This window comes from Ovis aries, chromosome 2 (genome assembly GCF_016772045.2).
Source record: "Ovis aries strain OAR_USU_Benz2616 breed Rambouillet chromosome 2, ARS-UI_Ramb_v3.0, whole genome shotgun sequence".
NCBI classification, from domain to species: domain Eukaryota; kingdom Metazoa; phylum Chordata; class Mammalia; order Artiodactyla; family Bovidae; genus Ovis; species Ovis aries.
In genome coordinates this window covers 240,447,440-240,474,040 of record NC_056055.1, presented here as the reverse complement: position 1 = coordinate 240,474,040, position 26,601 = coordinate 240,447,440, and the positions used below count along the sequence as shown (strand labels likewise).

The window sequence follows — 26,601 nt, the reverse complement described above, 5'->3', positions numbered from 1 at the left end:
CCCAGGCTGGTCAGTTCTGTGGGTTTGTCCTGGAATTATTCCTGGAGGCCTTTTCTAGAACCAGCCCCCTGTCCCTTCTTGTTATTTTGGAAGTATTTAAAGCCTTGAATGAATCCCTTTCCACTTGGCATGCATGCCTGCTAAGTTGCTTCAATAGCGTCCGACTTTGTGTGACCCCATTGTCTGTAGCCTGCAGTGCTCCATAGCAGTTTATTCATTTGCAACTGAGTCTTAAAGAATACACCTGCTTTGCCCAAGTTGTCCTGCATGAAGACATGCAATCAATCCTGAACCTCTCTATCCTCATCTTTAGAATGGAATTAAGAATACTTCACTGAGGATTAAATAGGAAGTATTTTAAGAAGCTAGCATGCTACTTGACAACACTTTCGTAAACTGGAGCTCTTTGGTTCAGCTCACGAATCATCACAGCTTGTCCTCCTGTGAGGTAACAAACAGTCTCATTCTGCATCCTCCTTTCTCCCAGAAGTTTACCCTGACCTTTTCTATCTCTGCATGGTTAAAACTCAGAGCCAAAAGGGGCAGGTCCAGTTTTGTAGGACAGGGGAGAGTAGGGCAGGGGAAAGACCACCCAAGTGGGGCTTGGATGATCGAGGTACCAGTAAGCCCTCTTTTACAGACGAGAAGACTGAGGTTTAGGGAAGATGAAGGACTTGCTTAAGATCAGTAAGCCACGAAGGCAGAGAAGGGGTCTGAAGACATTCTGACTCCAGAGTGTGAAGCCTTCCATCAGCACCCTGTACACAGACCTGTTACTTTTGGCGTGTGATCCACTCCCCTTTCAGTCTGAGTAAAGCAGCTGGCAAACCTCATTTCAAAGAGAAATTATCTCAACAGGCAGGCTTTGGCTTGCTCAGTGGTCAAGGACACCTCTCCAGAAAACGGGCAAGTTGGGTACCACAGAGAGCATTCAGAAGGTGGCAGGTCCTTTGCTAGGATCTGGCTGAGATGACAACTCCGATTACTTCCCCAAGGAGTCAGGAGAAAAAGATCTATTCACTCGGTTGACATTGACCTAGTCCAAGCTGTACACGAGGTGCCACGGGGACTCTAGCAGGGAGCCCAAGCAGCGACAGTTACTCCACCCTCCCTTGCTTGCCCATCAGCAGGCCTCAGAGCTTTCCAATGACATCTTCCCAGGGCCCTAGGACTTTCACACCTTCAGAGAGTACCCCCCAACACTGCCAGTCCCCATCCCACCAATTGCCCACCTTTAAGGTACAGTGGGCAGCTTCCTCCTCTAAGACGGACCTCAGTTCAGCAACCTCTCCCACCTCTGAGGGTCCGCAGCCCTCATTTTATGCAGACTGCCCCCTCAGGGACAGAGCAAACCCTGCCTTGTGTCCTGATTACAGTGGGAAAGTAGGAGGCCTGGGCTGACCTCAAACCCACATCAGCCCCACTGTTCTTGCATGTTATTGAGACTCTATGAACCTCTTTCTTAACCTGTGAAAAGTTACTAATACCTACTTTGCTGGAGAGGTAAGTATGTACTGGGGCTCCTGTTCAGTAGATGTTCATTCCCTCCTCCTGGCCTCTCTCCTGCTTTTCAGATTATACCATCCTTCAGGGCAAGAGACAGAAACTTTTTATCTCTTTATTCACAACCACACCCGTCCACACCTGCCCATGGAGGCTGCCTGACAAAACCTGTTGAGTGAGTCAACAACTAGAAGTCTATGGCGTAAATCACTCCGTTTGCTTCATTCCTTTGTTTGTTGAACAATAAGGGTCTTGAGTCTTAACCAGATGCCAAGCCTTGTGTTTGGTGCCAAGGATAGAAAACATGAGTCAAGGTCCCTGTCCTCAAGAGAACCATGGGTTGTGATAAAACAGGCACGTCGGATATCATTGTCCAGTGTGATCGCTGGACTAGGGGTATCCAGAGGGGAATGTCCAACCGAGGAGGTGGGGACAAAGTTGTCAGGGGAAGTTTCCTGGAGGAGGTAGGGCCTCATCCAGCTTCATTTAGTGTCTGCGTCTCTCCGTTAGAACAGAAGTTCCATGAAGGCAGAGATTTTGGTTTTGTTCACTGCTGTGTCCCCAGGACCTAAAAGACTCCCTGGTACATAGTAGGTGCTTGATCAATATATGTTGAATGAATGAATCAAACAGGCAAAGAAAAGGAAGAATTGTGATCAGAAGCAGGAGATCACTTGGCTCCTCTGGGTTCCTGCATCCCTTGTTTTTCTTCTAAGAAACCGAATCACTCTACACAGGGCCCTACCCTCACAGAGGCTCTCATACCCCTGTGTTGGTTTCACAACAGCCCAGTGAGGTGAGCTGGGCGGGTACGACTCTCCCTACTCACCCACGGGGAAACAATTCGTGATGGTTTTTTTTTTTTTTTTTCTTGAGAAGCCAACAAATCTATACTAAACACCTGTTACCTGGAGGAAGCCATGATGCTGGGCCCCCTGTCAGCCTATCTTCTCCATGACACTCTTGGGCTTAATGCTCTCTTCCTGGCTGCAGATGGAGGTCTCATCTAACTCGTCGGGACTCCAGCCATACTGCTCACTTGCACCTTTAGCTCGCTGCCCGTCAGATCCCCCAGCATCTCAGCCAGCATCCAGAGACTGATGCCCACAACATGGCAGATTTTGGACAGAGTCTTCGAAGCCGGTTATACCTTCCAAGAGATCCATGTTTTTATCCAGGGCTTACCAGAAGGACTAGAAGTGGCAGGTCCCCAGCAGGTCTCTGAGGGACAAAATTGGCTGGGTGGGCCATTCTTCCTGCCGCGCTTGCACAGCATGTCAGCATGGGGCAGGTTGGTGAGGGCCTTTAGCAGGATCTGGGCAGTGACTGTGGTCTGGAGAAAAGCTGGGTATAGCCTCAACACAGCCAGGTTGGCTTCCAGATGATAAATATTCTCCTTGGCCTGCGTCTTCACATAGTGGTCCAGGGTGGCCAGGTTCTCAGGACTGTACCTGTCCATCCCCTCGAGTGACTTGCCCGCGTTTGCTCTCATCTGCTCAAACATCACCATGACAGCTGTCGCCTCCCACACCGGGGATGGAGCCGAAGACCCTGCCGGGCTGCATCCTCGAGAACTGGAGAAGTGGGGAAACTGATCTTTAGAGAGAAAAAGTGATTGACCTGTGGTCCTATGGCAAATTGGTGGCCTTGCTGAGAGGAGAACTCAGGTCTCCCGGCTCTGAGACCTGGCTCTAACCTGCTCCCCTGAGGGCAGCTCTGCCCTCCAAGGACCGACAGGGCTAGCTGGGTGTCTGGACCTTCACATCCGGAGAGGGGACCCAGAATCAAAGTGTAGAGAAAGACCCTAGTCCTGAGAATGGAGATGGTATAGTAACAGCAACAGTGATGAAGAGGAGGAGGAAAATTAGAACTTTTCTATTGTGTTCAGTTGCTTCAGTCGTGTCCGACTCTTTGCAACCCCATGGACCATAGCCCTCTAGGCTCCTCTGTTCGTGGAATTCCACAGACAAAAATACTGAAGTGCGTTGCCGTTTTTAGGAAGTTTAGTTGTTGTTCAGTCGCTAAGTCATGTCCAGCTCTTTGTGACCCCCGTGGATTTCAGCATGCCAGGCTCCTCTGTCCTCCACCATCTCCCAGAGTTTGCTCAAATTCATGTCCACTGAGTCAGTGATGCTATCTGACCATCTCATCCTCTGCCGCCCCCTGCTCCTTTTGCCATCAATCTTTTCCAGCATCAGGGTGCTTGACATTTGTTTCCTCATGTATGCCTCACCACAGCCTTATGAGGTGGATAGTCTTCCCCCTATTTAACAGATTAAAAAACTGAGCTCAGAAAGGTTAATTCACCTTTGAATTGTTTGAGGCCATACAGCCACTAAGCGGTAGAGCTGAATCATTAGCCGTCTGTCGAGCTTTTTTACCATCTTTGGTCATCTGCAAAGAGCAAAGGATGTAGGACAAGTGTGATGCTGTGATGCTGTGTTCATGCTGGGAGCCAGGAGGACCTCAGAGCCCTGGCCGGGAGGCACTGCCAAGGCCAAATAGCTTCCTCCCGACTCCAGAGTCTAGAGATTTAGGTACCAGGAAGGCCCACGGCTCTGGCACAGAGCTTCTATTGCTGCCATAGCTGTCACACAACAGACACTTACATAATGCCAGGTAGGTGCCTAGCATAGCTGGGTTGTACATGGAACCCAAACACCCAGCCTACCCCATTTATTGGGAATAAATGGGGGCACGTTAGTAGCAACTACTTCACTGCAACCCAGCCTTGAAATCGTCCTCAATTAGTTCTCCTGTATCAGCTGAGTATTTTGGTTCATAGCCCATGGCCCTAAAGTCAACCAGACTAGGTTCAAATCCCTCTGCCTCTCTAGCTTGCATCTTGAGCAAATTCCGTGACGTGTCTGTTTGTTTCCTTACCTCCTTTACAAAATAGGACTTGGAACAGACGGGGAGTTGTTATGGAGACTGTAGCAGACCATGTCTGGAAAGTGCTTAAGACAGCACCTCACCCAGAGAAAGAGCTGGATGAACGCAGATGTCAGGAGGGTTTTTCTGAGAGGTTCCGGGGACGGCTCTGTGGGCTCCCAAGCATGTCATCATCTGCCTTCATGGGAAGACAAGGGTTGGCAAGTCAAGGGTGTGGAAGCCAAGGGTGTTGCCTCTTGTGGGGCTCCCCCAGTGCTGGGCCAGCAAGTCACACCCACAACATGTTCTGTCCTCAGCGACGAAAAGGGTGTCCCACTCACGCACCCGGTCCCGCTTTGTCAGCAGAGGGTGAAGGAGCTGAAACGGCACCTCGTGCTCTCCCATTCATCAGAGCCCTCCGTGGCAGCAGTTCCTTCGACTCTGACGAGTGGGGCCGCTGAGCGGCCCGACCCTGTGACTCTCGCTCAACCTCATGGGCATTTCATCCTCCTGAGGACTCCTCAGTCCCCACTCACATGGGCCTGAGGGGTCCATGCTAACTCCTAATGCCTGAACCTCAGCAGACTTAACACCTACTTCTGGCAACCCCAAATCTCCCAGGCTGGGTAGAAAAGACTCCAATAAGGGATAATGCTGAAGGCCTTTAAGGGACAGAGACAGTGTTGCGGGAGCACAGAGCGGGGAGTGTTTCTTCTGCCTGGACCAGCGAAGGCAGTCTCACCACATCACTAATGACTCAACCTGCTTTGCGGCTCCTCAGACCCCCAGTTTAGCCGATCAGACCTTCTCTGATGCAACCCCTGCCCAGGCAACCACAACATCTCCATGACCTCACTTCATCCTGCCAGAGGAGGCGGCAGTTTTATTACACAGAAAAGGAAATAAGGCTCAGAGATTTTAAATGATTTGCTCAAGGTCACAAAACAAGCTAGAATTTGAACCCGGACCCCACCCCAGAGCCTGTGCTCAAAGAATCACAGAATCACTTTAAAAACTAAATGAGCAGGTCTTCCCTGGTGGCTCAGTGGTAAAGAATCCTCCTGCAAATGCAGGAGACACGGGTTCGATCCCTGATCTGGGAAGAATCCACATGTCGTGGAATAACTAAGCCTGTGTGCCACAACTTTTGAGCCTGTGCTCTGGAGCTCAGGGACCGAAACGGCTGAGCCCCAGAGCTGCAACAGTCAAAGCCCATGAGTCCCAGAGCCCGTGCTCCACGAGGAGAAGCCCGAGTTCTGCAGCAGAGTTGCCCCCACTGATGGCAACTAGAGAAAAGCCCATGCAGCGTGGAAGACCAAAAAGCAAATAAGGAAATAAATCTGTATACGTACATTGAAAAAAATGCCAAATGAGCAAATTGTAGGGGACTTCCCTGGCGGTCCAGTGGGTAAGACTCTGCGGTTCCATTGCAGGGGATGTGGATTTGATCCCTGGCTTGGGAACTAAGATCCCACATGCTGCATGGCCAAAAAAAAAAAAAAGTAAAAGTAAAAAAAAAAATTAAATGAGCCATTTGTAAAAATACTTTGGAAAGCATATGAGAGAAAGTAAAGACACTGTTCATAGTAAATATATTTTAACTAAAAATATTTCCCTCATCTTGATCAAAACCCTCAAGGAATCCAAGGATAGTATCACCTCTAGATTTGGTCACTCTTAACAACACATCAGCTCCAGTACTCTTGCCTGGAAAATCCCATGGGCGGAGGAGCCTGGTGGGCTGTAGTCCATGGGGTCGCTAAGAGTCGGACATGACTAAGCGACTTCCCTTTCACTTTTCACTTTCATGCATTGGAGAAGGAAATGGCAACCCACTCCAGTGTTCTTGCCTGGAGAATCCCAGGGATGGGGGAGCCTGGTAGGCTGCCGTCTATGGGGTTGCACAGAGTTGGACATGACTGAAGCTACTTAGCAGCAGCAGCAGCAGCAGCAACAACACATCAGAGGCTTCCCAGGTGGTACAGTGGTTAAGAACCTGCCTGTCAACGCTGGAGACACAAGAGACATGGATCCGATTCCTGAATTGGAAAGATCCCCTGGAGTAGGAAACGGGAACCCACTCCAGTATTCTTGCCTGGAAAATTCCATGGACAGAGGAGCCTGGTGGGCTTACAGTCCATGGGGTCGCAAAGAGTCGGACACAACTGAGTGAGCGTGCACACACAACACATCAAAGGAAACCAAAGGGGTCAACATGAGGCGTCTTACAGAACTGAGGGTCCTCCTTTCTGGACAGAGTGGGCAGGCACAGATTCTGGGACTGTTCCCTGTGGATTATGGCAATACCAGACTCTGCTCGGTCCTCAGCCAGAAGGAGCTGTCTAAAGTCCATTGCCCCGAGCAGCATCAGCAGTTGAGAAGGTATATGCACGTTCAAGATCGGTTCTGGCGGCTCTTCCCAAAGTTTACTATGGAACACTTACAAAGTAAAGTATGTTAGCAGACCGCTGCCAGGAGGTGATGACCTCCAAGTTAAAGGAGACAGCCCAGCCTCTCACAAACCAACAAAGGTGTCACAAATTAACTGCTATGAGAAATGACCCAAAAATTGACTCCTATTTTGATAGACAACAAGCATTGAGCATCACAGTCACACGCTGAAATCACAAGTTGCAAAACATAGAAAAATGATCACATCGCTTGACCGCAATTGAACACGTGGTTGGTGAATACATTCCTATGAAAGTGGAGAAATATTTGTTGAAACAATGCATATGTGCATTGGAGACTAGTTTGTGAACCTTGGAGGAATTCTTGATGTGTTAGTTCAGGTCCTCTGAGAAGCCAGTGTCAAGAGGGGATTAGACGTGGGACTGATTTGTTGGGGAAAATACCTGTGAGGGAAAATGGGCAAGGAGCCGGAGGAAGGTGGGAGAGCTGGCAGGCCACAGTGCAGGTGAAACCCCCATGGAAGACAGAGGAAGGAAGGAGGGAGGGGTGGGCAGGAAACACTTCAGACTGAGGTGCAATTCTAGGAAAGTTTCAGCAGAACCACTGGGGAGTCCTCAGTCCAAAACTGCCCATCGCAGGGACCTCCCTGCTGGTCCAGGGGTTAAGACTCTGTGCTTCCACTGCAAGGGGCATAGGTTCGATCTCAGTTTGGGGCACAAAGATCCCACAAGATGCATGGCTAAAAACTAAAACAAAAAAAAACAAACTCCTTTGCCTCCCAGGATGGCCTTGCCTTCCTGTGCTTGTCGAGTCAGTCTCTGCCTGAGAGTCACCCACAGGAAGTGTGGCCTCAGAGAGAATGTGGTGAAGGATTTCGGCCATAACGCTTGGGGCGCACATCACCCTTGGGAATGGCACACCATTTGGTAAAGGCGATAACGTGTGTCACAATAAGACCCATCATAGAAACGTGTTTAGTTTCTATTTAGAAACTAAACACGTTTCTATTAGGCATGTACTTTTCCAATGCATTTTAAAAGAAATAAATATCACTAGCCTCAATTTTGTCAGAATATTCCATGAAGTCTCAGGAAACAGTTTAGAAAGTTCTGGATTCTGCGGATTCCTGGGCAAGGGTAGGTAACTGGGATTGTGGGAAGAGGACGCAGGACAGAACTGAGAGAGCTGGGTTTGAGCCTGATTCTGTTGCTCACTTGCTGTTGGAGCTTCTTTAAGTTGCTTCCTTAGTTTCCACACCGAAAAATGGGTGCAATGGGAAGAGTTCCAGTCGTAGAACCTGCTACTCAGAGCCCCTTAAAGATCGACTCCTGGACAGAGGCTTCTACAGCAAAGTGGCTGCTTCTGTGGCATCAAAGCCTGCTGGCCCTGCAACCCCTACCTTGAGCCCGCATGGGTGTGCCAAGCAGGGACCTTGTCCCCCCCGCCACGCTCTGTTCCTGCCTCCTCCTAAGCAGACTGGCTCAACTTCTGGTCTTGTGGTTTCCCTTTGTCAGCTGTCATAGCATCCGGGGGTGCTCTGGAAGGGGACTGTGGTAAGCCGGGGGAAGGTGTCACCTTCCAAAATAACCCCGGTGGAGAGACTGGTGGCCACTTAGAAGCTGACTCTCACCACCACGCCGTTTCCAGGAAACCCTCAGAGGCTTGAATAAAGGAGGGGCTTTTAAGAAATGAAGCCTGCTGCAAGACCCTTAGGCTTCCTGGACAGATGGGAGACATGCCAAGGGGCTAAAAGTCCAACCACATTTGGAGGGGGAGCAGGGAGCAGAACCAGGAGGAGGGGGCAAGGTTGGTGGTGAGAAGGTATGAGATCCCCAACAGCAGGGTCTGGGTCTCCCCCAGAGGCTAGAGGTTCCTTGGTGGTGTCCTGGGCTCCCCGTGAGATAAGGAGGCCCCCACAACGTGGGTTCTGTGTCTTGCTCGAGATCGGGCATCTTAGGCAGGGGCTCTGAAGTACAGCCTCGTCCAGTTGTCTGCCCAAGTCTAGCACAAAACTCCTTCCTGTCCCCCAGAAGTCTGCCTCGATCAGTTCCCCCTACCTCTTATCTGCCCACACCCATACCTCACCCTCCACCCGCCGGGGGTCCAGCCCGGCCACACGGCTTCCAGAACCTCTGACTGGTTTCCAGCTGCCGCTTCCTCTGGGCTTGACTGCCTGTCTGTGGCCTCCTTCCCAGCACACTTAGGCCAGTATGTGTTTGTCTTTGTTTTTATCTGTTCAGTCCAAATCCTTCCTTCCTCTGCGAAGGGCAGAGGCCTCTAGCTGGCCCATCACCAGTGCCCCCCTGACAATTAGCTCTAACTCTGAGCACATACAAGTATCCATAAAACAGAGAACAGCGGCCACCCTTGACCGCAAGCTGTGTGTGTGCACCAGACACAGGGCTAACACTTCACACCTCGCATCGCAGGTCATTCCATCCTTCAGGACTATTACAGAAAATTCCCTAGTGGTCAAGCTGTTAAGAATCCACCTGCCAATGCAGGGGACACGGGTTGGCTCCTTGGTGGGGGAACTAAGATCCCACAGGCCTCGAGCCAGCCAAGCCTGTGCTCCACAGCTACTGAGCCCAAGCTCTGGAGGCCAGGCTCCACAACAACAGAAGCCACCGCAACGAGAAGCACCGCAACTAGAGAATAGCCCCGGCTCACAGCAACTAGAGAAAGCCCATATACCACAAAGAGTTTGTGTGCCACAACAAAGACCCAGGGCAGCCAAAGATAAGTAAGTAAACAAAATAAAAAGAAAAAAAGACTATTAAGGAGCTCCTATTGTCCTCAGGCCCTTGTTGGAGATGCTGTGGTCAAAAGCAGACAATGGTGCTTGCCCTTCTGGAGTTTACATCCTTGCAACGACTCTGAGGGTAGGCATCATTGCTGCCATTGTGTATCATCTAAAGTGACAAAGCCAATAAGCAGTTTCCACACTCAAACTCACCTCTGTCCAAGCCTGAGGCTTTTTAGTAAATAGGAGATATTAGACTTTATAATGGAGAAGGCAATGGCACCCCACTCCAGCAGTCCATGGGGTGGCGAAGAGTCGGACACAATTGAGTGACTTCACTTTGACTTTTCCCTTTCATGCATTGGAGAAGGAAATGGCAGCCCACTCCAGTGTTCTTGCCTGGAGAATCCCAGGGATCGGGGAGCCTGGTGGGCTGCTATCTATGGGGTCGCACAGGGTTGGACACGACTGAAGCGACTTGGCAGCAGCAGCAGACTTTATAAACTGAAAGCACTAGACTAACAGGAGCTGGACTCCGCCTAATACCTTCCGTCTCTAACATACTTGGCTCCCTGAAGAAATGGCTGATCTCAGGATGGGCGGGGGAAGGACAGGTGAGCCTGGACAGCTTGCTTTACCAGAAAGCAAGAAGTACTCAAAGCGAGATGAAGACACCAGTTTGAAGTGGGTCCCACTGGCCAAACTGGGGGCAATTTAAGCCTCAGAACAATGGTTGGTAATGGAATATAAAAGAAATCCATGAATTCATTCCGATATAAAATGAACAGGGACTTTCCTGGTAGTCCAGTGGCTAAGACTCTGCACTCCCGGTGCACGGGGCCTAGGTTTGATTCCTGGTCAGGGAACTAGATCCCCCATGCCACAACTAAGAGCCAGGGCAGCCAAATAAATAAAAAATATTAAAAAGATAAAATAAATGAATGAACAAATGGAGAAGGGAAAGCTCTTCTAACAACTGTAGAAAGATAGCATAATTAGAAAGTCAGACTTGGTAACCATCGAAATAATAATTGATTTAGGCAAGGATTAACAGTGGATTGTCATCACAATGTATGGTGATATTTACTGATTATAAAGAGAAAGGATAGCAACTTGACAGTGGAGAAAACTGACACCTCAACCAAGTGACTCAAGTTCAACATACAATCCAGCTCCAGTCCAGTTCAGTCGCTCAGTGGTGTCCGACTCTTTGCGACCCCATGGACTGCAGCACGCCAGGCCTCCCTGTCCATCACCAACTCCCGAAGTTTACTCAGACTCATGTCCATTGAGTCGGTGATGCCATCCAGCCATCTCATCCTCTGTTGTCCCCTTCTCCTCCCACCTTCAATGTTTCCCAGCATCAGGGTCTTTTCAAATGAGTTTTGCATCTTGTGGTCAGACTATTGGCATTTCAGCTTCAGCATACAATGGTTCATATTATTACTTATCTCCTGATATGGGGTATTGAGAAGATATATCAACATTTGTGATAATTCTGCCCAAAATGCAAACTTTCAATCTAATCATGAGGAAACATCAGACAAACTCTGGTGGAAGGATATTCTACAAAATAATAGGCCTATTATTTTTTAAAATGCCATGTCACAAAAGATAAAAACCAAGGAACTATTCCAGATTAAAAAGAGAGCGAGATGAAAAAAAAAAAAAAAAGGATAGAGATATGAGTAAAATAAAGTAAAAAAAAAAAAAGAGAGATGTGAGAGTTTGATGGCATGAGTGATCGAGTGATCCTGGATTGAGTCTGGACAAGAAATGACACTATTAGACCCTTAGCAGGACAACTGATAAAACCGGAGGAAAGTCTGTAGGTTTCAGCGTATCATATTGACTTTGATAACAGTAGTATGATTAAGTTTGAGGATGTCCTTGTATCTTTAGGAAGCACACTTTGACTCATTTAGGGGAAAAGGAGCATTATATCTCCAATTTACTCAGAAATAGCCAAGTATATATAGAAAGACTGGGAAGGGAAAGAGAATGATAACAAATGAGGTAAATTTTTAACAGCTGGGGAATCTGGGTGAAGCCTATACAGGAATTCTTTGATTCTTCTTGCAACTTTTCTATGAATCTGAAACAATCTCAAAATAAAAAGTAAAAACAAAACAAAACAAAACATTTTACTACTAATTATCTTTGACTTTCCATGTAGCCCTATTCCCTTGGCATTCCTATTAACCATGAGTCCTCTACCCGGGTGGGTGTGGACCACAAAGTAGGGGAGACTGATCGAAGGGCGAGGAAGGATCAGTTAGATCCAAGAACTGATCAGGAAGGATCAGTTCTTAACTCCAGAAGCGGCTAAGGTCTGGAGTGAGTAGTCAGCCTCTGGAACCCCACTCGGGCAGATGCAGGTCATACTGGTCATCGAGCTTTTACAATTTAGGACGCCCTCTTTAAGAAAAGAAATATAGGGGAATCCCCTGGTGGTCAAGGGGTTCGAAATCTATGCTTCTGGACTCTTCTAGTGGCACAGTGGATAGGAATCCACTTGCCAGTGCAGGGGACCCAGGTTTGATCCCTGGTTCGGGAATTAAAATCTCACGTGCCTCAGAGCAACTGGGCCTGTGTGCTACAACTACTGAAGCCTGTGTGCCACACAGCCTGTGCTCCGCAACAAGAGGCGCCACCACAGGGAGAAGCCTGCGCACCAGATAGAGAGCAGCCCCTCCTCACCACAGCTAGAGAAAGCCTGCATGCAGCAACCAAGACCCAGTGCAACGAAGTAAATAAATGTATAGTTTTAAAAAGAAACAAAGAAAGAAATCTGTGCTTCCACTGCAGGGGTGCAGGCTCGATCCTTGGTGGGGGAGCTAAGATGCCATGTGGTGCAGCCAAATATATAAATAAAATTCTTAAAAAACAGGTATAGGATTATAGGTATAAAATGTATACCCAAAGTGAACATTTATTTAGACTAAGAAAAAAGTCATGATAAATCCCAAATTTCAAAAACTGAAAAATACCACAAACATCAGAAAATGTATTTGTTTTAACTAATCACCTGGCACACCTCTTGGACTAACTGTTGGTATTTCACATTTCAGATGTCCAGCTGTGACTAAAATATATCATTTGTGCACGTTTTATAAAAATACATGAGCATAATGAGCATACGATTTGACTCGCTCCACAGCCTTGGGAGGGGCCCTGAAGTTTAAACTGAGTTTCACTTGTAGCCAAAAAGTTTGTGCTTAGGAATGGGGTGAACAGGAGTTCTCCCTCCCAAGCTTGGTTACTCTAGAAAGGACCCAGAGACCTGCTGGCTCTCTGTCTTCATCTTTTTCCCACGAAAGGCAAATCTCAAGAAAACTGAGTCTTGGAAACTGGGAGGCTCCAAGTGTGTGAGTTTCACAATAGAAAGGGTTAAAGTGAAGAGAAAGTCGCTCAGTCGTGTCCAACTCTGAGACCCCCATGGAATTCTCTAGGCCAGAATACTGGAGTGGGTAGCCTTTCCCTTCTCCAGGCGATCTTTCCAACCCAGGGATCGAACCCAGGTCTCCCGCATGGTGGGATTCTTTACTGAGCCACAAGGGAAGCCCAGAAAGGATTAAACCTCTGATCAAAGCTGGATGTAGCCACAGAAGCAGGCTTCTTTCCTTTCTACTGAACGGGCCCTGACCTTTTCCTAATTCACGTTCTGAAGCCCATTGTTCCCCTTTGTCTGAAAGGCAACCCCTACACACTCCACCTTCACCTCTTTGCCACATTGTTACCTGGTCAAGATTTAGGCATCTGTTAAGTCTCAGTTTAAAAGGCAGCTCCTCAGGAAAGCTTCATCTGATACTCTTTAAATTAAATCAGTAATGATTTATTCTCTGTATTCCTACCCTGCCAGCACCACGGAGTCCAGGACCTTGCTTGTCTGTGCGTCTGGCTGGTGCCTGAATGGTTGCAGTCCATGGTACCATGGTATAGTGTCTGGTGCACAGTGCTTGACACACAGTTGTGATCAAAGAGTATTTTTGAACGAAAGAAGAAAATTCTGAGGGGTGAGGAAAGGGGGAAATGTAGGGGCAGAGCGCCCCCTGCTGGACACTTGGAGTACCAGGGACTCAAGACCCTACTCTAGAGGAACGGGGTGGTACATTTCTTAGCTGTGGGTTAGTCTTGGCAACCACAGTTCGCAGTTCGCAGTTCAGTCGCTCAGTCGTGTCCGACTCTTTGCGACCCCATGAATTGCAGCCACAGCCTACCTACTGATTTATGCCTTCTCACTTCTATTAGCTCCACAACTCTCCTCCTGCCCTTCAGAGCACAGTCGGAGCTCTGCACCCATTCTCCTCCACACTTCAAACCACCTCCAACTCCATCATGACCATCACCTGAGCTTCCCCACAATTAATATCATCCCGTCCTGGACCTTTAACTTTGATGAGAATAGGCCCAGAATCTTCCATCGATCCTTTCCTCCTCGTCCCTAACCAATCAATCAGAAGTGATTGGCTAGGGCATTGGGGGCGGGGGGGGCGGGGGGGGGGGGGATGGATGTGGGAAAGGAATGGTGAGCAGGAAGGATGGAAAGCAGGTGGGATGGGGTGGGTTAATGTGCTTCTGAGACAGGGGTCTGCTAATATGATGGCCAAAACAACGTGTTTGTTCTTTAGGGATGTGAGGGATGAGAAGGTACTTGGTATGTGATATTCAGAAAACAGGGAACAAGGAATTTCCATCTACTGCCTTGATTGAAAAAGCATAAAATGGCTCCAGATTGGGACTTCCCTGATGGGCAAGTGGTTAGCACTGTGCTTACAAGGCAGGGGCCGAGAGTTCAATCCCCGGCTGGGGAACTAAGATCCCTTGTGGTGCAGCCAAAAAGGAAATGCTCTTGATTATATAGCACAACAGGACAATAGGGGAGGGAAACCGCAAAAGGAGTTTGACCTAACAGAAATATAGGGCTTCACTGAGGGGGAAATGGGGCTCAGCAAACAAGATGAAGGCTCAGATAGGAGATTAGGGGTTCAGTGAGCGGAGTCAGGGCTCCGTGCTAAAGAGGGGGGAGGATACAGAGCACAGGAGGAAATCTTGGGTGAAGGTAGGAAGGGGAAGAGGGCGGAGGTCAAGCAGAGATAGAGGTCTCGGTCCTCCTCTGGTTAGGGGTACGTTTCTCAGTAACAGTTCTGTCCCTGGCCCTTCCCCCAGTGGGGCTGGGGAAGAGTGACAGTTACTTAATGACCCTGAGTCCCACTTGCTCTTCTGTGTGCCCTGTGGTCACTGGAGGGCTAAAGGGGGCTGAAGCCAAAGTCTGGGTTATTGATCTCTGGCCCCAAAGGTCAGCTTCAGGGGCAGAGGGGATGGTGCGCCCACAGCGGGAGCCTCCGGGGACCCTGCAACAGTGGGGCTGTGCCACACTGCCTGGTTTCTCTGTCTGCGTCCTTGGCTCTCCGTGATCCGCCCTCCCGGCCTCGCCTTCCTCCCCCCCGCAACTCATACCTCCTCCAACCAGTCCTGCCTGACACTTTTGCCTGTGAGATGTCAGACTTCTTGTGTCTGGATTTTGGAGTAGCTAGAGAGCACAAAGCAGGGACTTGGCCGGAACTACTATTATTTTCTTATTACTTAAAATACTTAGTATCTGTCTGCGCCGAGTCTTAGTTCCGGCCCACAGGGTCTCTGATCTTGTTGCAGCATCTGGGATCTTTAGTTGCAGCATGTGGGATCTAGTTTCCTGACCAGGGATCCAACTCAGGCCCCCTGCCTCGGGAGCATGGAGTCTTGGCCACTGGACCACCAAGGAAGTCCCAGATGGAGTTATTTACTGTCCACAAACTCTTCGGTGAACTCAGCGGGAAAGTGCCAATCTGGTAGTCAAGAAGGACTGCCACAGTTTGCAGTGTGACCTCGGGGAAAGCACTTAACTTCCAAGGATCTTAGTCTTCTGGTGTAGAAAATCAAGGGAGTGAATCAGATGAGCTCCAGTATTCCTTCAACAAACAATGTAAGATTCTAAGGAATTAAATAATAACAGGGCAAGTAAGGGCTAGGGTAGAAATTAGGTTAGGTTCAGAAGGTGATAAAAAAGAACTTTTGGAATTAGAAATAAAGCCTGGATTATAATGTAGGCCATTATTAGTCATGGACAAAGGTCCGTCTAGTCAAAGCTATAGTTTTTCCAGTAATCATGTATGGATGTGAGAGTTGGACCATAAAGAAGGCTGAGTGCTGAGGAATTGATGCTTTTGAACTGTGATGTTGGAGAAGACTCTTGAGAGTCCCTTGGACTGCAAGGAGATCACATCAGTCAATCCTAAAGGAAATCAGCCCTGAATACTCATTGGAAAGACTGATGCTGAAGCTGACGGTCCAATACTTTAGCCACCTGCTGCGAACAGCTGAAAAGACCCTGATGCTGGGAAAGACTGAAGGCAGAAGAAGAGGGCAGCAGAGGATGACATGGTTGGATAGCATCACTGATTCAGTGGATGTGAAGCTGGGCAAACTCCAAGAGATAGTGAGGGACAGGGGGGCCTGCCATGCTGTAGGAATATTGGAATACTAGACACTCATTTAAATGAATGTCAAATGAATGAATTCATTCAAATGAATACAGGTCATTCATTTACTTGTTCAACAAACTTTTAATAAGCGATCACTCTATTCCAAGCTTTGTGCTATAGGCTGGGCACACAATGAACAAGACAGACATAGTCCCAGCCTCATAGGGTTTACGTTCTAGTAGCCAGGGCTTCCCAGATGGCGGTAGTGGTAAAAAACCTGCCTGCCAATGCAGGAGACAAGAAACACAGTTTTGGGAAGATCCCCTGGAGGAGGAAATGGCAACCCTCTCCAGTATTCTTGCTTGGAGAATCCCATGGACAGAGGAGCCTATCAGGCTATGGTCCATAGGGTCACAAAGAGTCGGACACGACTGAAGACTTTGCACCCACAGCCAGTGTGAGAGGAAGATAAATAAGCAATATAATAAAGTGGAGGCAAACAGTTTGTTACGGTAAGCACATGTGAGAAGGGTGTTGGCTAAGTGAGCGGGCGGAAGCAAGGAGATTCCTGGAGAATGTGTGACGGACACCTTTGGAACCTAAAGAATGAATACGGACCAGCAAAGTGAGGTAGGAAAGATGACGCTGCAGGCAGAAGGTGAGCATGGGAACACCAGGGAGAAGAAGAGAGCAAGGCACACAGAGGCCTGGAATGCTGATTGTGAGAGGTGTGAGGAGCACAAGTTTGGAGGTAAGTCTGGTATTAGGGTCAGAGATCTGCCTCACCTGCTAAACTGAGATAACCGCATGCCGCTCATGCCTCCCTCCGTCCCAGCGGCCCTGTTTCCCAGGGTCTGGTGAGATGATGTGATGTATGGGAAAGCACTTTGTGGCTGGAAAAGCACTGTACAAAGTGATGCAATGGAAAGAAGCTGTGGATCATTGAGGATCAAGCTAGAAAAATCTGGCTTTAGGCTAACTTGCGCAGGAACAGTGGGAAATTAACCAAAATTGAGGCATTGAGCTTCAATTTGTCCAAGGTTACTCACGTGTGTGGACTTCCCCGATGACTCAGCGGGTAAAGAATCTGCCTGCAATGCAGGAGATGCTGGTTCGATCCCTGGGTTGGGAAGATCCCCTGGAAAAGGAAATAGCAACCCGCTCCGGTATTCTTGCCTGGCAAATCCCATGGACAGAAGAACCTGGTGGACTACAGTACATGGGGTCGCAAAAAGTCAGATCCGCCTTAGCAACTCAAAAGCATTGCAGCTGGGAAAGGGTGGGACTAGGGTTTGAACAGAAAACTTGATCCCAGAGTCTTTGCCCAAGAGGGAGGGAACTTGATCTAAAGTCCCCAGTGGGTAAAGGGTATCGACATCCACTTCAATACAATGGAAGAAAGAACCTTCTAAAAGTGCTCTCAGGGGATGGGGAAGGTTTCCAAAAATAATAAGCTCTTTGTGACTGGAGGTTTGTAAACTGAGTCAAGAAAATAGTTGATCTCAACCTTGGGGTCTGGCAGGGAATCAGCTGATCTGCAAGGTCACTTTTGGCTCTGAGAGTCAGGCCCCAAGGATCCTAGATCTCCCTTCGCTTGGCCCCATGCCTCATCCTTCAGTAGGACAGTCGTGGGGGCATCTCTTGGCAAAAACTCAAAGTGCAGTTTGCATTCAGGAGAGGCCATCGGAGAGAGGGACGGCTTGCCTGCATCTGTCCCTCTCTGCCCTTCTCCCCTCACGGCCAAATCACAGGAGCCTGGTGGTGAGGAGACGGAGAGGTGATCCCCTCTCATCCGAGTGGATTATATGGAGTTTGATGCTGTCTCAGCTGTCATTTCTGAGATGACGTGTGGTCTAGTAATTAGGAGCATAGACTATGACATTAGACACTTGCTGTTACCCCATTCGAAAATGAAGACAGTCAGAGAAAGACAAATACCACATGATGGCACTCATATGTGGAATCTAAAATACGACACAAATGAATACATCTATGGAACAGAAACTGACTCACAGACATAGAGGGCAGGCTTGCTGTTACCAAGGGGGAGGGGGTGTGGAGAAGAGAAGGACTGGGAGTCTGGGATTAGAAGGTGCAAGCTATTATCTGTAGGAGGGACAAACAACATCCTACTGTGTAGCACAGGGAACTATATTCTATATCCTGCAACAAACTATAGTGGAAGAGAATATGAAAAAGTAGATACATGTATATATGTATAACTGAATCACTTCACTGTACAGCAGAAATTAGCACAACATGGTAAATCAACTATACTTCAATTTAAAAATTTTTTTAAATGGAGGTTGTTGGGGGATTACATGAGTTAATGTAGGGTCTTGACAGTGTCTGGAATGTGGTGAACACTCAAACATTTTAGCTCTTTCTCTTTTGTTACTTGCTGGGAGAATTTGAGGAAGTGATTCAAACCGTCTGAACTTCATTTTTCTCTCTGTTGAATGAGAAGATAGCAGCTCCCTCATAGGGTGGTAGGAGGGGGTGATACTCAGCCCAAAGTAGAAGTTAACAGATGTTATTTCTCCCCTTCCTCTAATGGACGGAAGTCAAGGACACCTCGACACCTTTGTACTATTCTTTGCTCTGTAATCATCACAAATGAAAGTGGGAAGAGGCCTTGGAAATCGTAAATTCGCTCTCCCAATTGATAGATGGTGAAACCAAGGCTCAGAAAAGAAGAGATTTACTCCAGGTCACACAGTGAGTTAGGGATAGAGCTAGGACTAGAACCAGAACTTTTTAACCATCCCATCCTAACTCTGTTTTTTCTTTTTTTAGCCACACCTAAATCCCACGCATGTGGGATTGTAGTTCCCTGACCAGGGATTGAACCTGTGCCCTCTGCACTGGGACTGCAGAGTCTTAACCACTGAACCACCAGAGAAGTCCCTCTATCTCTATTATTGACAACGTGTGGAATGAATGTGTGATGGAAGATTGACCTAAGGGAGTACAGGTCTCTCTGGATGTCTTCACACAGACAGGGAGTACTTGCTCACGTGGGAACCAAACTTTGTGGCTGTTCACTTTCAAGCTTCCTTGCTTCCATTTCTGCTGCTCCTTTCCTCTGTGATGTCCTGCCCTCCCCTGGCTTTCAAACTTCAGTGCAGTGCCACCTCCCCTGGGAAGCCTTCCACATCATATAAAATGAGTCAGCTTCCATTGTTTCCGCAGTGCGTCGTATCTGCCTCGATTATATGTCTCAGTCACAATCTGATGGGATACAGATCTTTTACACTTCCTTTTCACTAACTTTCTCCCCTAAACAGGGAAACCGAGGTACAGAAACCAATCCTGAGTGTGAAGCCCCACTCCCTGATTGAGAAAGGAAATACTAGGAAACCTGAGTTTCTAGTTCTTACTATTAACTAGCTAAGGAACTTGAACAAGTCACTTGGATTTTAGGTCTTGTTTCCACATTTACCAAATTAGGTTGGGGGGAAGACAAAGTCAGAAGATAGTAATTTATAAGCTTCTTCTATTACAATAGAAGAAGTGAAGTGTGGATATTTTTAAAGTTTATTTATACGTTTATTTATTTTTGGCTGCTCGAGGTCTTCGTTGCTGTGCACAGGCTTTCTCTAGTTGCAGTGCGTGGACTTTAGGGTGCATGGGCTTCAGTAGCTGAGGCTTGCAGGCTCTTGAGCTCGGTAGCTGTGGCCAACAGGCTTGGCTGCTCTGCGGCATGTGGAATCTTCCCAGACCAAGGATTCCCTGTGTTGGCAGGCAAATTCTCAACCACTGGACCACCAGGGAAGTCAAAAGTGTAGATTATTGAATCCGAATCCAAATTCCAGAATCAACCGACCAGTGTTTGAATCCTGACTCTTATCACTTACTCTGTGACCTTCACCGAGTTACTTAAGTCCCCTATGCTCAGCTTCATCTATAAGAAGGGAACAATAACCCTGCCTATCTCATACATTTGGAGTGACAATTAAATGTGATTTTAATTTATGTAAAGCACTTAGCACAGTGCCTGGCACATGGAGAACTTTGAAATGGTGTTAACTATCAAATTTTTCTTTTTTTTAACCATTGATAAATCTAGGTTCACAACCTCAAAATCTAGAAAAGACATCTCCAACCTCAACATCCTCAGAGCAAGTGAAGTGTCTTTCTTCATTTTGCAACAGAGCAGAGTGGTAAAGAGTATGGCTTTGAAACCATCAAAAAAGTAAGGTTAAAAAGCAGTAGGCTCAGACTTGGAAGGCCTAGCATATTCCCCTCCTGAGCAACCTTTCTTGGGCAGTTACTTGAGGATGCTATCCAAGTGTGAACCAAGAAAAAGGTTGGCATGGAATCCAGGAAAGCGTGGCTCTGTCCACGGTAGTGAGAGGTTGTGAAGGTGATGGGCTGACTGCTGTGAAACAAGTCCAGAGGGCAACCAGGAGGGAAGTCCTCAAGAAAGGGCTTAGTGGAAAAGATAATATGATGGAGCCCTTGAAAATGGTTGAAGATATTTCAGTGACTAATCTTGTGATGAGGAGGTTAGAGTCCAGGGTGAATTAACAACAAAACAAAGCCGCACAGTCTAAGAAAAGAATTGTTGTCCTAGTATACCACTTGGCAACGCAGTGAACATTTCCATAATTACGACAGTGTAAACAGTGTCTGTCAGTTTAGTTGAAAATGGTGATTTAACTGTACTGGGAGGAAAAGGCAAGGAGAAGTAGGCCTTGTACGCAAGGTTAAGTCCTCATCCACCGTAACATGAAATCAATAGATAATATCTAAAATTGATAAATCAAGGAATGGAGGTACAAACATATTATTTAGAGACGTGGAAATATTCTCCAGAAGAAATGACTCGTGGGAGTGGAGGGGGTGGGGTATTCAGGGTGCTGTTGTTTTTCATTATAATTCTTTCAATACTAATTGATTTTTTTAGCCACATGCATTAACTGCTTAAAAAAAATACAGAAGAAGAAAAATATCAGAGTAAGCTAGATCTGGGATGCACTCTTTGTGATTTGCAAGTCGCTTAGCTAAACTGAGCCTCAGTTCTCTCACCAGTAAAATGGGGATCATATTAGGATGGTTGAGGACAGAAAGAGGCAATCCACAGAAAGCACTCAACGCAGGCTTGGTACAAAGTCAGCTCTCAAACAGCAACTGCAGCATCAGAGAAGAGTGAGTTAAGGACTAGGCTAAAGCAGTTTTGGGGTAATGCAGCATTTGGTTAGATCCCCTGCCTTGGTACATGGTACATGACTATCACTGGACACATACAAATGGACACTAGGGGAACCACAGCTGGGTGAATTGTGCCTGACAGGCTAGAGTCACAGTAGGAACATTGAAAAGATCAGCAGTCATGAGGGAAATTACAGCTGGGCTTGGCAAGTTCCACTGCAAGAGAACACCTGCGGAGTGACCGTCGCTGGACAGTGGGCTCCAGCAAGCTCATCATTTCCTCCTCTGGCTTGTACCTTGTGGGGGATGTGTCAGAAGGAAAAGATTTAGAGGCTGTCAGGGTGAGGGTCAGAGGTCAGCTGGGGTCAGGAAGTCTATTTCACTGAGGTCACTCTAGTCTCCTTTCAATGTAATGAAGCCATTATTGGTGAACGCAAGTGCCTGGCGTCTTGCTCTGTGAAGCAAGGCCCACATGGGGAGCAGAACTGAAAGAAGGAAGGGGACTCCCTTGGCTCACCCTCCCTCTGCCAATTCAACAGGCCTAAGAGGTGAGAGGTGCACAATCCCGCTTGCTGTAGGAAGCCCTGGTCCTTGGAGAGGGATGAAGATGACAGCATGGGGTGAGAACAGATTGTTTCTCAGAGCAATTAGGAATGGGGTCTCTCTTTCACACACACACACGCACAAACACATACACACATCATATTGCTTTAGACAGTCAGAAATGGGAGAAATGCTTGTCTAACAGCTAATCCAACTCCCTCATTTTATCCTTAAAGGGTAAAGCTGGGGGCCTTTCTTGAGGTCACAGAACAAATTAACAGGCTGGAACTATAAATACTATGTGAAATCTGACTCTTTTCGACCCCATGGACTCTAGCCCACCAGGCTCCCCTGTCCACAGGATTTCCCAGGCAAGAATAATGGAGTAGGTTGCCATTTAAATTTTACTTAATTATTTGTTTTTTTGTCTGTCCCTCTCCTCCAGAATGTAAGCTCTAGGAGGGCAGGAGCTTCATCTGTTTTGTTCACTGATGTATTTCCAGTGCTTCCAACAACGCTTCCTGACACATTATACATGTTCAATAAATATATGTTAAATGACTTAGTGAATGAGCAGAAACATTGCACACATCATATTCTCTTCCTCATGAATCACAGAGCATATTACCGTACTAAAAGCTATGCTGCTGCTGCCGCTGCTGCTAAGTCGTTTCAGTCGTGTCCGACTCTGTGCGACCTCGTAGACGACTCCCCCGTCCCTGGGATTCTCCAGGCAAGAACACTGGAGTGGGTTGTCATTTCCTTCTCCGATGCATGAAAGTGAAAAGTCAAAATGAAGTCGCTCAGTTGTGTCCAACTCTTAGCGACCCCATGGACTGCAGCCTACCAGGCTCCTCCGTCCATGGGATTCTCCAGGGAAGAGGACTGGAGTGGGGTGCCGTTGCCTTCTCCGACTAAAAGCTATACAAAGTCCTATATAGGAAGCCTAGTTAACATATCATTTTCCAGATGATTTCACTATAAAGACCTTTAAAAAATGGTAAGGTGTATTAATCATCCTATGGAACTAGTATCCTGAGGGACACATTGTGGAAAATACTTTTCTCAAATGCACACCATCACTCATATTAGCATCAAGGTTTTAACGCCAGCCACCCCGGACCCCACCACAGGGTTCTCAAAACACTTTAGAAATGCAAACTGGATGTGGACGATTGCCCAAAAGAGGAGCTGTTTTGGCTCTGTTCAGCTCTTTGATTTAGACGGTCAATGAGTCTGGGGGAGGGTAATCAATAAACGACAGACTACAGCTCTGGTCCAGGGAAGAAGAATCACAAGCTTGGGTTCTATTTACTGATTATATTGAATATACAGTCTTTCCTTACAGCCTTTTTGTTTGCACATAGCTTGCTTCTCATTGGTAAAATGGGGACAGTACCAGTCATGATAACCATATACTGGGACTGTGGAACGAATGTGAACTTTGGAATCAAATGTATGGGTTCAAATCTGCCTCTGCCAAGTATTAGCTGAGTTACATTACCCAAGCTAAATTGATTCATTAGGCTTGTTTCCTCTCCTGTAAGGTGGCAATATTAATACTTATTACATAGAGTTATTGACAGGCTTGAATGAGATAAGAAAAGTGCCTGGATAAATAATAGCTGTTTTACCTATCAGAATATAAGCCCCACAAAGGTGGGATTTTTGTTTGTGTTATTTATCGCATCACACAACACCACCTGCCATGGAGGAAGTGCTCAATAGCTATAGATATACATATATATACTTAATGGTGATACGTTACTATTATTACTAAGACCTCTTTCAACTCTTCCTTTTATGGAGATATGAGTCTACACAAGAGGAACTTAGCAAGGTACTTTAAAGGAGAGATGCTCCTTGTGTTTGGGAGCTGATGCTGAGTGGTAGATGAAGGTGGGTGACCCCGCACCCACCTTGGCTGACACTAAACTGTTAAGCAGGTGGTATATTCTGCTTCTGTTCAGCACAGCATAGACTGAGAGCTGAGAATCTCTCTAGACTCCAGGTTTTCTTATAACACCTTTTTATCTACAGCCCTGATTCAGATGTGTTCCTTCTAGATCTTTCAGGTAGTGTTAGGAAAGGAGTTTGGAGAAGGAAATGGCAACCCACTCCAGCATTCTTGCCTGGAGAATCTCATGGACAGAGGATCCTGGCAGGTCATTGTTCATAGGGTCACAGACAGTTGGACACAACTGAAGTGACTAAGCATGCATGCATGCTCTTTGTGTTGATACTAGACACTACACTATAACTTCTTGGATAGTAAGAAATGTTTGTTCTTTACTTTTGGGGATACATTTTTGGTCATTATACTACTTGGTACATATTATGTATCTAGTTCCTCCACCAAATGTATGAGCTAGCACAATGCCTGGATCATGCTGCTAAGCTGCTAAGTCGCAGTCAGTCATGTCTGACTCTGTACAACCCCATAGACGGCAGCCCAATAGGCTCCTCTGTCCCTGGGATTCTCCAGGCAAAAATACTGGAGCGGGTTGCCATTTCCTTCATAGTAGCTACCTAATAAGTTTTCACTGAGATGGGGACCCAAGAAAGGAAGAATGTTTAGTCAGGAGCCTCCATCTCCCATGTGGAAACAACCCAATGGGGATGAGGAGTCATTTATGTTGGGAGCCACGTGTCCCTTCCTAAAGCATCCTTTGCCTCTACATATGCAACTTCATGAAGTCCTGACTCTTCCTGGGTTTAAATTGCTTAGACTTGAGAGAGGCAGCCTAGAAGAATAAGTATTATGACTATTGTAATAATATTCATCATTTCAGTCAAAACCTATTCATCAAGAGGGAGGGGACATAGGTATATCTGTGGCTGATTCATGGTGATATTTGGCAGAAAACAAACAAACAAAATCTGTAAAGCAGTTATCCTTCAATTAAAAAATAAATAAAATTTAAAAAACTATTCAGACTGGTATATATAAAATGGATAAACAACAAAGTCCTACTGTTTAGAACAGGGAACTATATTCAATATCCTGTGACAAACCATAATGAAAAGACTATGAAAAAGAATGCACATATATGTATAACTGAGTCACTTTGCTGTATGACAATAACTAACACAATGTTGTAATTCAACTATACTTCAATCAAAATAAATTTTAAAACCTTATTTAGGAAACTCTTCTTTTTAAAGATTTATTTATTTTTAATTTTTGGCCACACCGTGCAGCTTGTGAGATCTCAGTTCCCTGATTAGGGATCAAACCCACAACCCCTGCATTAGAAGGCTGAGTCTTAACCACTGGACCACCAGGGAAGTCTCTCAGGAAACTGGATGTCTTCTGTGGGCCGGCCATTGTGCTAAGTACTGGTAAGGACGTGCGAGAAGGTGCAGAAAGAAAACACAGAAATGGTTCAAGTCCTCAAGGATCAAATGATCCACCAGGTTATAGGACAAAGAGACAAACGTGCATAATAGCTGTAATAATAATAGTAATAATTTACATTGTTAATGGCTAACTATATGTTAGACACTTTTAAAAGCTTTACTTACATAATCTACCTTTATCCTCATGATAACTCTGAGAGTTAAATCTTCATTATCTCCATCGGGCAGAGGAGGAAACCGAGGCATAGAAAGCATATAGCTTTCAGAGCTATAAATAGATGTTCTAACGTAGATTCCAATGCCTGCGTTCCTATGAAGGTGAAAGTGAAAGTGAAGTCGCTCAGTCGTGTCCGACTCTTCGCGACCCCATGGACTGTAGCCTACCAGACTCCTCCCTCCATGGGATTCTCCAGGCAAGAGTACTGGAGTGGGTTGCCATTTCCTTCTCCAGGGGATCTTCCCGACCCAGGGGTCAAACCTGGGTTTCCGGCATTCCAGGCAGACGCTTTAACCACTGAGCCACCAGGGAAGCCCCATAACTGGTGCTAATTAGAGAAATAATATTAAAAAAAGATTAGTCTCTCTAGTCTTATTTTATGTGAATTTAAAAATATTATCTCCTCGTTCTTCACTCTGTGGCCACATGCACCATTTTTCTGAAGAGGAGCTTGAGATACTTACACTACTCTCACAGCATCATGTATGGCTGGAAATGCCCTCTCTTTAGAGTGCAAGAAAGTCTGTTCATTCGTCTCCAATGTGTCAGAGTCTCTGAGCTGGTGGGGGCGGTTTAAGAAGAACCAGGTTTTCTGAGAAGAGCGTGGAGGTGAGAACTCAAGAAGGCATTCTCAAAACTGGGAGCTGGGAACCAGGAGAGCGGGTCTTTATTCAGCACCGTGGACAGAGCTCCAGACGCCCTCAGGACCCTGGACAGTGAAGCTAGTAGAGCCTGCCTGGAACGTCTCACTTGAAAGCAGACCAAGGGAAAGCAGAGCGCTAAATTCTCTTGTCCCCTTTTCTTCAGCCAGACCTTAGTCACCTGCTCCTGAATCTTGGGAAGAGAGATACTGAGAGTGGGTACATTTTAAGGGCTCTAGTAAGGGGAGGAGATAAGACTTAGATGGGGAGGATTATGTAAATAAAAAACGGTTTTGGCTGATGTACTTGCACGACTCTGGGAAGATCTAAATTAGAGTCCTCAGTTGGGACTGTGGCATTGTTAGTGGTATTCTTAATAATTTGTATTTTTTAGGCTGAGGGCCACAGTTGTCCTTTTTCTTCCAACTTCCTACCCCCCATTTCTTACACTGAAGTTTTAGTCCCTCGGAGAGCACTCTTGACAGGAGAGAGAAATAATCTCTCAACAGCCCCTTGCTCTCCCCTTCATCTTCCCTTTTCCTACTCCCACTCATCCCTGTTCTCTATTTCTCAATTTCATAAGCGCGCGCGCACACACACACACACACGGGCGGGCGCAGGAGCACGAGAGGTTCTGCACACTTAGTGGAGACGACTGAATTCCCAGTGAGCGGATGCCCCCGAAAGCAGGCT

At 46.9% G+C, this 26,601-nt stretch overlaps 1 pseudogene; it reads right to left on the bottom strand.

Moving 5' to 3' along the window:
• Positions 1 to 1,624: 1,624 nt before the first annotated feature.
• On the bottom strand, positions 1,625 to 3,837 carry LOC105606964 (eukaryotic translation initiation factor 3 subunit K-like; annotated as a pseudogene).
• Positions 3,838 to 26,601: the final 22,764 nt, after the last annotated feature.